The sequence below is a fragment of the Prionailurus viverrinus genome, chromosome E1 (genome assembly GCF_022837055.1).
Source record: "Prionailurus viverrinus isolate Anna chromosome E1, UM_Priviv_1.0, whole genome shotgun sequence".
NCBI classification, from domain to species: domain Eukaryota; kingdom Metazoa; phylum Chordata; class Mammalia; order Carnivora; family Felidae; genus Prionailurus; species Prionailurus viverrinus.
This window is the reverse complement of record NC_062574.1, coordinates 11,330,559-11,340,855: the sequence shown is the minus strand read 5'-3', so window position 1 is coordinate 11,340,855 and position 10,297 is coordinate 11,330,559.

Sequence of the window (10,297 nt, the reverse complement as noted above, 5' to 3'; positions counted from 1 at the left end):
ACGAACAGGCTCGAAGAACTCAAGGCTCACGTGCCAAAGTGTGTGTGGGGGTGTGGGGTTGGGGTGGGGTGTGGTTTTGGGTGGGGGGGGGGAGTTGGTTTTTTTGTTTTTTGTTTTTGTTTTTTAATGTTTAAAAAGCTTAATAGGTTGGCATCAGTTGTAGACCGCAGAGACAGGCCGGGCTTTGGGGGGCATCGCATTTGCTGGCGGTTTACAAGACTCACTCAGAACACAAGACAGAAAGCCTCAGCCCACGGGAGCACAACCAGCTGCAAGCTGCAGATCCACGGGCGGTGTAAGGAAACACAAGGCCCTTCGGTCTAGATGAGCGGTGTAGGGAAACGCTTTATTCTTAACAAGTGACTTTCCTTTTGACGACACATGTACTGTATGTTACTGAGACTGAATGTCGGGGAAACCTTAGAGGACAAGTACTTGGGATTCTAGTCAGTGGGCACCGGGACACCTAGGATGCCTAGTCCTAAGGAGGTGAGACCAACCCGTCTGGTGAGGCCAGGGTTTTGGAGCCCCAAAACGTTGCCCCGGCGACTGCAGTGGAAAAATGATTCACGTCCGTTCCCAGCCAGGAGTCAAATGTTTTCTTGATTCTGAAACTCCAGAAGGCATCAGGACGGCTGGCTGTGGTCACACCAGCTGATGGCAGAGTACCGAGGAGACCGCACTCGCGTGGCCTCAGTTTAGCTGGCAGGCGTCGCTTGACAGTAAAAGGAGACTGTGGGGCCGTGCTGGCTTTCCCTGGCCACACGGGCCGGCCATCTCACCCCCGATCCCCTCTCACGGCAGGCTCCTAAATCTTGCCTGAGTTTTGCAAGCTCCTTGAAGGATCTAGGCCCCGCTCAGAACCCAACGAGAGGTGAGCTCATCGGGGCCCTGTATGTGTGGCTCAGAGGTCAGCCGGGCAGTCAGCGGGCAGGGAAGGCCATTTGGAAACGCTGCTATTGTTCAGCTAGCCAAATGGGCCAGGTCCTGTTGGAGGATTTCTTCCTCCCTCCCTCTCTTAGCTAGGTAATGAAGTTGTACTGGGGAAAATCAAGTGATACCTTTGCTAGATCTTTCGGGCACATCCGAGATGAAGGTTTGCTTGCGTAAAAATCTGCCCATTGAGGACAGGGAAGGGATTACCTGCCCACCTCCTCTTAGTAATTCCCAAAGAATCCACGTCCACTCCTTCTCTTTCTCTCAGTTCCCCAAGGAATGTTGGGGATCACCCCCCTCTGTGGTTATTCTTTCCTGAACCTCCTCCGTGGTTTACGTGCCTCTGGTACTCTGTGCAATAGTTTTGGCTGACGCTTGTGTTCATCATTAAGAAATCAGTGCAGGATGCAGATTTTCTACCGTCTTCCTCCACCCCAAACAAACCTGCCATGAGGTAGGATCCTAGGGATTTGGCTGTTCTTTCCACTGCTCAGAAAGCTTCCATTCTGTACCCCCAGCCTCGTCTCTCCTCTGTGCTGGAATTATCCCTCCCCACCCACCCATCCTCTCAAACTTTACAGCATTTCAGCTGCAGCCCCAAAGTAACTAAGCAAGCCTTCACATGAAGTAGAAAGTCCCATCTGTGTGCTGGTTCTGTTGATAACGTGGAAATCACAAACTCCAGGGGAGCAAAGGGGCTTTTCAACGTCTTTTGCTTTCAGAAACAGGGAATTTATATTCTAAGGCCTTGAATTGATTTTTTTTTCCTCATAAAATAGTCTGATAAGCTAATTTTTAAAAAGAAATGCCATTAAGTATGTTGCATTGTGGTTTAAAATTACTAACAAGTTCTGGGAAAGAAAAATATTTGATTTTGAATCTTACATGTTTTTAAAAATTAGATTTGAATGGGCACAAAGTATGAGTATTTTGTTTCTTTAGGGAGGACATGTGGAAAGGGTTTGAGGGTCTGGGATGGGAGAAGTATTTTGCAGAGCTATCAATGTCCAAATAATTTTTAAAAAATAATAAAGGTATTTAAGCAGTGACTTTGTCCTATTTTTTTTTTTTTTTAGTTTATTTATTTTGAGAGAGAGGGAGAAAGAACGAGTGGGGGAGGGGCAGAGAGAATCCCAAGCAGGCTCCATCCACGCTGTCCGTGCAGAGCCTCACTCGGGGCTCAGTGTCACGGACCGCGAGATCACAACCTGGGCCAAAATCAAGAGTCGGACGCATAACCGACTGAGCCACCCAGGCGCTCCTTGTCCTATTTCTAAATCAAAACCGTTCTGGTAGAAGAACCCAGCCCCCTTTCTGGCCCTGTGTCTGGGGAGGTTTCCGGGCCGAGGTCCCCTCTGGGGGACGGATGCAGTCCATGTCCTTGTCCCTCCTCGTTTCGGTGTTGTCAACTGCTGCTCAACACTGATGTTTGAGCTCCGTTTTGTTAATCTCCACACTTCTTTAAACATGTGGGAACAATTTTTTTTTTTTTTTTTTTGCACGTGTTTAGGATGTATGCTTTTACTTAACACACAGAAAATTAACAGAGGTATTTGTTCACTGGCTGCTTCTCAGACCGGCGCGGGCACCCGCAAAGCGGACGGGGACTGGTCCTCAGAGGAAATGCCTGAGCCCCAACGCACTCGGGCTCCCAGATGGCTGCACCAGCAACGTCCTGAAGCCAGATGTCAGCGGCAAGTTCAGGCCCTTGAGTTCTCCGCACCCTGTGGCCGAGGGCCGTAGCCCAGCCAGTAAGGCCTGACTCCGATTTTTACAAACCACCCCGACGGGCGTTGCCAGGACACCTTGGCTCCCTTGCTCTAGCGTTAGGTTTCTGGTACCACCTCCTTAGGCAGCGCCAAGGAAGACCGCGGAAACTCCATTGTGAATGCTGAGAAAACGTTAATAATGTTGAAAAGGTTTAAGGTTGAGCAAGTTGAAATGCTAAGGGAACTTACATCCATGTGGGCACAGTTCCTCTGTGGATATAAAGTATCATCTGATCTCCTGTTGTTCCAACAACAGTGATAATAAACTTCCTCCCAAGACGGGTCAAGAAAGGAATCGGCTGTTCACAAGGCTGAAGCCCTACGGTTGAAGACACCATTTACTGGTGGTTTTGGGGGAGTAAGGTGTGGGATACCTGGGCTCTCCCTCCCAGATCTACCTTTACGGCCTAGAGGGACCTCCCATGTACCAGCTAAACCCTCTGAGCCTGGAAAGCGGAAGGAACAATCTCCACATAGGTCAGAGAGTTGAGGGGCTGGAGGAGGTGCTCCTGGAAGCACCTGTTAAACCGTAGAAATGCTCCACCCATGTAACATGTCATTCTTGCTTGGATAATGACACAAAGTATTTGCTGAGGCTTGCCATGTGCAAGGTGCCATTCCAAGCATTGAGGCAATGCAGGAGCATTCCAAGGCCACGCTCTGGGGCCTCAGGGAACTACCAGGAATAGAGTGGAAATTGATGTTTTTCTGATCCCCACAGGAGTCAAGACCCTCTTTCTTAGTGCTAGGTTCCCACTTTTAACCTTTCCTTCACTTTGCTTTTAAGTCATCCTTGGGCATGGTGGAAAATGTGTGGATTGTAGTAGGCGTGAAACCCACTGCAGGACAGGACAAAGAAATTATAAATATCAACGCTGCCTGCATCGACCTCAACTGCACCTGAGGAGGAAAGCATTAAAATTGCTCGGTAATGAAACAGGCAGCTGGCTTTGACACAGAAAAGTGCCCGAAAATTGGATTGCAATTGAGCAGCTCTTTCTTCTAGATTTTTCTTCCAAAATATCTAAAGATTGAAACTCCCTACTTGCACACAGCAAGCAAAACGTGCAAGGCTTTTCATTTGTAGAGGAGCAGAGGCTGAAATTCAAAGTTCATTTTGCCATTTTTTTTTTTTCCCTTCTGATTTTTCAGCTTGCTTCACCCACTGGTCCTCATTCCTCTCCCTATTTGCTCAATGAATAGCTCCCTCCCTCCACACCTTCTCGAACTGGCACTGACTTGGAGCAGTGCTTCTCAAACTCCGTTGAACATCAGAATCACCTAACTCATTTAAAATGCTTTTGTCCAGCAGCACCCCAGACCAGTTCTATCACAACCTCTCCAGTGCCTTGAAGTTCCCAGATGATTCCAGTGTGCAGGGAAGGGTTGAGCTTCCCACAGAAATGAAGAGAAGGGCTTTCAGGCTTGGGATGCTGGTTGGAGTGTGGAGGCAACATAGTTTGTTAGTATCTGTCAGAATAGCAAATGCCAGCCTGATCTTGTTGGCTCATGTGTGGACAGAGCCAGTGAACATTTCACCCCCATCTAGAACTTCATTTCTTGTGTCAGTGCTTATGTTCATCCGGGCTTTCACTCATTTGGCAAATGCTTTTATTTTTTTTTTTTTTTCAACGTTTATTTATTTTTGGGACAGAGAGAGACAGAGCATGAACGGGGGAGGGGCAGAGAGAGAGGGAGACACAGAATCGGAAACAGGCTCCAGGCTCTGAGCCATCAGCCCAGAGCCTGACGCGGGGCTCGAACTCCTGGATCGCGAGATCGTGACCTGGCTGAAGTCGGACGCCTAACTGACTGCGCCACCCAGGCGCCCCTCATTTGGCAAATGCTTTTAAAAAATTTTGATTATTAAAAACAGAACAAACTGAGGGTTGATGTGGGATGGGAGGGAGGGGAGGGTAGTTGATGGGCATTGAAGAGGGCATCTTTTGGGATGAGCACTGGGTGTTGTATGGAAATTAATTTGACAATAAATTTCATATAATAAAAAAATAAAAAATAAAAAAATTTTACTTTGAGAGAGAGCACGAGCAGGGGAGGGGCCAAGAGAAAGGATCCTAAGCCAACAGCACAGAGCCTGACACGGGACTCGATCCCACAAACTGCAAGATCATGACTTGAGCCAAAATCAAGAGTCAGATGCTTAACCGACTGAGCCCTCCAGGCGCCCCTTGGCCAATGCTTCTGAGCACTTACTGTGTGCTAGCCACGGTTCGGTGTGCCTGGGATGCGTCCTTGCACAACAAATCCCAAGAAGGGCCTGTGTTCTTAAGGGGAGGGCTACATAACAATAGCATAAAAAACTCCCGTAGTATCAGATGTGTTGTTAAATGATAAGCCTTACAGGAAGAGTAAAAGCAGACTGGGAGCGCCAGCTGGGGGAGGGGCGTGGGTTGCCGGGCCTCACTGGGCCTCACTGAGCAGGTGACGTTTGAGCCAAGACCTGGAGGTGGGGGGTGAGCCAAGCAGATGTGTGAGGATGAGCACTCCAGGCAGAAGGACAGTCCGGGCAGAGTTCCCAAGACAGTGAGCCAGCTGTGCTAGAGGAACAACAAGAAGCTGAGGAGGAGGAGGAGGAGGAGGAGGAAGAGGAGGAGGAGGTGAGGGCAGAGGTGACAAGAACATGGCCGTTGGGGGGGCAGTGGAGAGACACATAGGAGAGTCAGCCCCTGCGGGACCTCACAGATCGTTGTCATGATGACGACTCGGGCTTGCACTCAGGAGTCGCTGGAGGATGTGAGCAGAGGAGGGACGTGACCTGACGCAGGTTGTAAAGGATTTTGGTGGATGGTGGGCAGCCTGAAGGAGCAAGCGTGCAGAGACAGCGATCAGGAGGCCACCGTGCACCTGGGCGACGTGGTGGTGCCACAGCAGAGAAGAGAGGAGGGGTCCTCATCTGCATGTGTTTCGAAGGTAGAGCCAAAAGGATTTGCTGATGGGGCGTCTGGGTGGCTTGGCCCATTAAGCGTCCGACTTCGGCTCAGGTCACAATCTCGCGGTCCATGAGTTCCAGCCCCGCGTCAGGCTCTGGGCTGATGGCTCAGAGCCTGGAGCCTGCTTCCGATTCTGTGTCTCCCTCTCTCTCTGCTCCTCCCCCGCTCATGCTCCGTCTCTGTCTCAAAAATAAATAAACATTACAAAAAAATAAAAAAAGAATCTAGAATTGACTAGTTTTAATAATTCCAGTGGGCCTTGGGGCATGTGGCTGTCCTTAGTTGTCTGGAACCTGGCTCTGGGGCGATCAGGGCTAGGGATATTGGCTTGGTGTGTGAGCATTTGATTAGGAGGTGGCTGGAGGCCTGGGGTGGAGATCGGTGGTTTGCACATGAATGGCATACTGGGAAGTGGGGAGCCCTTAGCTATCTTTAAGAATTGGCTGGCCCTGGGAGGGGCTATGTCTCCTCAGTCAGCAAGGCCACAAATGCCAGAGCATCAAGAATAAAGAAAAGAGGAAAATACATAGTTAAAAGTATGGGTCCTGTAATGTAATGAATGGATGCTAAAGGGATAAATCTAAGAAAACAACAGTTGGGGCATCTGGGTGGCCCAGTCAGTTAAGCGTCCGACTTCGACTCAGGTCATGATCTCATGGCTCGGCTTGGGAGTTCAAGTCCCACATCAGGCTCTCTGCTGTCAGGGATCCTCTGTCCCCTTCTCTGTCTACCCCTCCCCAGCTCATTCTCTCTCTCTCTCAATAAATAAATAAGTAAACTTTGAAAAAACAAAGAAAACAGAACAGTTGTGTATTCCAGCTGCTAGAAAGAGACACCCTGAACTCTCAGGACTTGAGCTAATGGACGTCTGTTTGTCGTTCCCACCAAATCCAGTTGGCACAAGGTGGGTGTGGGTTCTTCTCCATCAGTCATCACCAGTCATCAGGGACGAGGCTGTGCCATCTTTAACCCCTGCCTTCCGCAACCGTCCTGGGGGAGGCAGAGGATCAAGCTTCAGGCTTCCATGCGCCGGGTCTGGAAGGGTGGGCATCGCTTTTCCCTAATCAGCGGCCGCACCCAACTACAAGGGTGGAAAGGTGGCCTAGCTGGTTGCTTGGGAGGACAGGGGAATCGATTTGGGGACCAACTGGTCAGTCTGAGGTACAACAGCTGCAGGTGGAAGAGGTCTGGAGGAAGAGCAGAAAGAAGGTCAGCTTCGGATGCGCTAAGTCTAGATAAATATGCGTTAGATTTCCAAGGGGTGATGATGTGTGGCTCTGAACCTCAGGACAATGTCTGGACTGGAGCAAAAATGTAAGGGGCGCCTGGGTGACTCAGTCAGTTAAGCATCCGACTTCAGCTCAGGTATTGATCTTGTGATCCGTGGGTTCAAGCTCCATGTTGGGCTCTGTGCTGACGGCTCAGAGCCCGGAACCTGCTGCGGATTCTGTGTCTCCCTCTGTCTCTCTGCCTCTCCCCCATTTATGCTCTGTCTGTCTCTGTCTCTGTCTCTCTCTCTCTCAAAAATAAAACATTAATTTTTTTTTTTAAATTAACATTAAAAAATTCAAAAAGTATGTTTCCAGGGGCGCCTGGGTGGCTCAGTCGGTTAAGCGTCCGACTTCGGCTCAGGTCACGATCTCGCAGTTTGTGAGTTCGAGCCCCGTGTCGGGCTCTGTGCTGACAGCTCAGAGCCTGGAGCCTGTTTCGGATTCTGTGTCTCCCTCTGTCTCTCTGCCCTTCCCCTGTTCACGCTCTGTCTCTCTCTCAAAAACAAACATTAAAAAAAATATTTCTACAGTCACGGTAGCGGCGTCTCCAGAAAGTCTGTAAACTCTGTTTCAAAGATTCCTCAAGTGAGATGAACAAACAAGGCTTCCCAGGTTTGGGTTTGGAGAACCCAGACCTTCTGAACAGAAAGGGCCAGTTACCTAGACAATGCTTCATATTCAGCTTATCTCTCTCGACCCTTGAAGTAGGAATGAGTCTCATGTAATTTACGAAGCAACTGAGGCCCACGGGGACTGTGACCGAAGCAGACACAACAGCAGAGATGCCAGGACTCTTGGAAGGTGAGTCATATTTCAGAACACTTCTGTTTCCCCAAATGGAAACTTTGTAGGCACAAGCATAGTTGGAAAAGCCGCCCAGTGAGCCACGTCATGTCCAATTTGGAGGCGGAGGAGTGTTGGAGACCTACTCCTGGGTAAGGGCTCTTACAGACCTCCACGTTGGCATGGGCCTCCCTAGGTCTCAGAGGGCTTTCACAGAACCTTTTTGAAAGCTTACCCAAACCCTCACACGCAGGTATTCTCAACCACAGTCTACTTTGTTATGTTCCCTTGGGGTCACTGGACTTGGAATTGGAGGCCCTGCTCTCAAATCTCAGCCCTGCTATTGAATAGCTTGAGCCACCAGACCAGGCACTTTGCATGGCTTAGTAATCGCACTTTGTAAAAGGTGGGTGAGAATTGCAAGTTCAAACCTCCCAGAAGCCCCCCTCGAGCCTAGAGCCTGGCCCATGATAAACATTCAATAAATGTGGGTGGAATCTGAGGAGGATGTGAGACCCACAGGGGAGAAATCACTTACAGTGGCCCTGACATTCAAGAAAAACTTAGGGGCAAACAATGTGCCCCGTGCACGTTTTTGTAGCAACCGTGTTATTCCCATGTTGAAGATACAGAAACAGATTCGGAGGGATTAAGACATTTAACCAAGCTCACGCTGTTATGAACCTCAAATCTGAACACAGAGTCATTTCCAAGGACCCACTTTCCACCCCCAAATTTTTATGAAAAACATACAGAAAAGTTGAAAGAATAATTCAATACACACCTACACACTGTTAACATATGGCCCCATTTACTTTAGCGTCCTTTCTTTAAATGTATACATATTTGGAACTATTTAAAGTAAGATACAAACATCATGTTCTTTAACTCTGATATAGACTGAATGTTTGTATCCCTCAAAATTCATATGTTGAAGCCCTAACCCCCCAATGTGTTGGTATTTGGAGATTCATCTTTTGGAATCTGACCCTTTGGAAGGGTCAGATGAGGTCATAATGGGATCCACGCTCTTATAAGAACAGACACCAGAGAGCTCCACCTTCTTTCCTTGTGTGCACACACCTAGTAAAGGCCATGTAAGGACACAGCAAGAAGGTGACCGTCTACAATCCAGGAATAGGGCTCTCACCAGAACCCAACCATACTGGCTTCCTGATCTCAGACTTCCAGCCTCCAGAGCTGTGAGAAAAATACATTCTGTTGTTTAAACCACCCAGTGTGTGGTATTTTGTTATGGCAGCCTGAGCAGACTAAGACAATCCCTAAATGCCACTGGGTACATCTGTTAAGAATAAAGACATTCTCTGGGGCGCCTGGGTGGCTCAGTCGTTAAGCGTCCGACTTCGGCTCAGGTCACGATCTCACGGTCCGTGAGTTCGAGCCCCGCGTCGGGCTCTGGGCTGATGGCTCAGAGCCTGGAGGCTGCTTCCTATTCTGTGTCTCCTTCTCTCTCTGCCCCTCCCTCGTTCATGCTCTGTCTCTCTCTGTCTCAAAAATAAATTAAAAAAACGTTAAAAAAAAAAAGAATAAAGACATTCTCGGGGCACCTGGGTGGCTTAGTCGGATGAGCGTCTGACTTCGGCTCCGGTCATGATCTTGCCGTCTGTGAGTTCGGGCCCCGCGTCGGGCTCTGTGCTGACAGCTCAGAGCCCGTAGCCTGTGTCTCCCTCTCTCTCTGCCCCTCCCCTGCTCATGCTCTATCTCTCTCTCTGTCAAAAATAAACATAAAAAAAAAAAAAGAATAAAGACATTCTCGGGGCACCTGGGTGGCTCAGTTAAGGGTCCAACTTTGGCTCAGGTCATAATCTCGCAGTTTGTGGGTTCGAGCTCCACGTCAGACTCTGTACTGACAGCTCAGAGCCTGGAGCCTGCTTCAGATTCTGTGTCTCCCTCTCTCTGCCCCTTCCCCGCTCGCACTCTGTCTCTCTCTCAAAAATAAACATTAAGAAAAATTTTAAAGAACAAAGACATTCTCCTACATAATCATACCCATGAACATTAGCAATGATTCCATAATATCTAATATCCTATCTAAGTCGAAATTTCAATTGGATTAAGAATGTCTTTTTATAGCTGCTTTTGAAATGTTAAACCAGATTCTAGGCAAGGTCCACACATCGTATTTAGTATCTTTTTAATCTGGAACAGTCTCCCTATCGCACCTTTAGTCATTGACAATTTTGAAGAGCCCTGGCCACGTGTCTTACAAAACGTACCCCGTTCTACATTTGTCTGATGGTTCCTCGTGTCTAAACTCAGATACGGTATTTTTTGGCAAGAATGCCACGTAGGAGGTGCTACTTTATAATGCACCACATCAGGAGGCATCTGATGGCAGGCGGTTAAGGCTAAGTTGGAACATTTCGTTAACGTGGTAAGGGGGACCCGCTTTCAACCTCTACACAAAACAGGAGCCATCAAGCTTTCAGCTCAGCGATTTTTGACACCAGCAGAGCCAGGTGCGCTTGGAACCCAAAGTTCGGGGTTCCTCACCCAACATTCCTTCTTTGTCTCCCAAGCTCGCATCCCGCCCAGATCGCGCCTGGCCCAGTACAAAATGGCCCCG